Below are 2500 nucleotides of genomic sequence, written 5' to 3'. Positions count from 1 at the left end.
CGACCCGCGAGCCAAGTGATCCACCGTCCAGGGTAATGGTTTTTAATTTGTTTTATTTTTATAATTTCTACGATCACTCGAACGATTCTATACGCCAGTGATATGAGTTTATTTTTTTTTTATTTTTTTTTTTTTTTTCGTTTTTTTCTCTTATTTTTAGTATACAGAGAAAAATTCAAAAAATTAAAAAAAAAAAAAAAAAAAGTTAAAAAAAAAATAAAGTACAAAAAAAAAAAAAAGAAATATACATTTTATTTGAAGATGACGATGTGCGTTAACACATCGTACTTTCCTCGAAATCGACATCGAAAAATATCAGAATAGGACGCGTTACACGACTCTGGACTCTGACTCGGACACACTGCTGTGTGAGAGAGAGAGAGTGAGAATCGCGTCCTCGCATCGAAACGACACATTCCGAACGTCGATATTTGTGTTTTAGAATTTTATTATCGTTCATTATCGCACTCTTTCGAGATTGATAATTTACGTTAATGATCCTTCCGCAGGTTCCCCTACGGAAACCTTGTTACGACTTTTACTTCCTCTAAATGATCAAGTTTGGTCAACTTCCCAGCAACGCCGACGGCCGTGAAGCCACCGCGTGTCGGTCCGAAGACCTCACTAAATCATTCAATCGGTAGTAGCGACGGGCGGTGTGTACAAAGGGCAGGGACGTAATCAACGCGAGCTTATGACTCGCGCTTACTAGGAATTCCTCGTTTATGGGGGATAATTGCAAACCCCAATCCCCAGCACGAAGGAGTTTCAACGGGTTGCCCGGGCCTCTAGGCCAGGGAGAACATGCTGATTCCTTCAGTGTAGCGCGCGTGCGGCCCAGGACATCTAAGGGCATCACAGACCTGTTATTGCTCAATCTCGTGCGGCTCGAAGCCGCCGGTCCCTCTAAGAAGAATTTTAATACGCCGCCAGTGAGTTGCTCGACCGAAATCGAGCACACCTAAATGACGACGCCTATTTAGCAGGCTAGAGTCTCGTTCGTTACCGGAATTAACCAGACAAATCGCTCCACCAACTAAGAACGGCCATGCACCACCACCCACCGAATCAAGAAAGAGCTATTAATCTGTCAATCCTTCCGGTGTCCGGGCCTGGTGAGATTTCCCGTGTTGAGTCAAATTAAGCCGCAGGCTCCACTCCTGGTGGTGCCCTTCCGTCAATTCCTTTAAGTTTCAGCTTTGCAACCATACTCCCCCCGGAGTCCAAAATCTTTGGTTTCCCGGAAGCTGCCCGCCGAGCCATTGTAGTAACGTCGGCGGATCGCTAGATGACATATTTACGGTTAGAACTAGGGCGGTATCTAATCGCCTTCGAACCTCTAACTTTCGTTCTTGATTGATGAAAACACCTTTGGCAAATGCTTTCGCTGATGTTCGTCTTGCGACGATCCAAGAATTTCACCTCTAACGTCGCAATACGAATGCCCCCAGTTATCCCTATTAATCATTACCTCGGAGTTCTGAAAACCAACAAAATAGAACCGAGATCATATTCTATTATTCCATGCACGAAATATTCAAGCGGCATTTTGAGCCCGCTTTGAGCACTCTAATTTGTTCAAAGTAAAATTGTCGGCCCATCTCGACACTCACTGAAGAGCACCGCGATAGGATTTTGATATTGAACCGGCGTTTTACCGCCGGCTCACCGACGATATGCTCCGCAGACGTGTCAGTATCACCGCGGATGCGGTGCACCGACAGCGCGGCGCACAAATGCAACTACGAGCTTTTTAACCGCAACAATTTTAGTATACGCTATTGGAGCTGGAATTACCGCGGCTGCTGGCACCAGACTTGCCCTCCAATTGTTCCTCGTTAAAATATTTAAAGTGTACTCATTCCGATTACGAGGCCTCGAAAGAGTCCCGTATCGTTATTTTTCGTCACTACCTCCCCGTGCCGGGAGTGGGTAATTTGCGCGCCTGCTGCCTTCCTTGGATGTGGTAGCCGTTTCTCAGGCTCCCTCTCCGGAATCGAACCCTGATTCCCCGTTACCCGTGACAACCATGGTAGTCGCAGAAACTACCATCGAAAGTTGATAAGGCAGACATTTGAAAGATGCGTCGCCGGTACTGGACCATGCGATCGGCAAAAGTTATCCAGATTCATCAAAATTAACGACTTCGGACGAGACGCCCTCCGTCGATTGGTTTTGATCTAATAAAAGCACTCATCCCATCACTGGTCAGAGTTCTGATTGCATGTATTAGCTCTAGAATTACCACAGTTATCCAAGTAACTGAGTAAGATCTAAGGAACCAAAACTGATATATTGAGCCATTCGCGGTATCGCCTTAATACGGCTTGCACTGAGACATGCATGGCTTAATCTTTGAGACAAGCATATAACTACTGGCAGGATCAACCAGGGAGCTAACCGAGACTTGTTGAAGTCGTCAATTACTCTTCTCGTTTCATATTCGCATATAAAATACACACAAACTTATGCATGCATGTACAATATACGCACAGTATGA

At 45.2% G+C, this 2500-nt stretch overlaps 2 non-coding genes across 2 annotated transcripts in view; both read right to left on the bottom strand.

Moving 5' to 3' along the window:
* The window catches only part of LOC125076591, a 157-nt gene extending 122 nt beyond the window's left edge, over positions 1 to 35 (bottom strand). The window contains exon 1 of the ribosomal RNA XR_007120536.1: positions 1 to 35. This exon is cut by the window's left edge and continues 122 nt beyond it. This is a non-coding gene — a ribosomal RNA (5.8S ribosomal RNA).
* A 457-nt stretch (positions 36 to 492) lies between these two features.
* Positions 493 to 2395, bottom strand: LOC125076583. Its single transcript, XR_007120530.1, has one exon. It is a non-coding gene; the product is annotated as a small subunit ribosomal RNA (ribosomal RNA).
* Positions 2396 to 2500: the final 105 nt, after the last annotated feature.

The sequence above is a fragment of the Vanessa atalanta genome, unplaced genomic scaffold (assembly GCF_905147765.1).
Source record: "Vanessa atalanta unplaced genomic scaffold, ilVanAtal1.2, whole genome shotgun sequence".
Taxonomy (NCBI): domain Eukaryota; kingdom Metazoa; phylum Arthropoda; class Insecta; order Lepidoptera; family Nymphalidae; genus Vanessa; species Vanessa atalanta.
The sequence above is the reverse complement of the archived record's forward strand: the minus strand, read 5'-3'. Positions and strand labels throughout refer to the sequence as shown.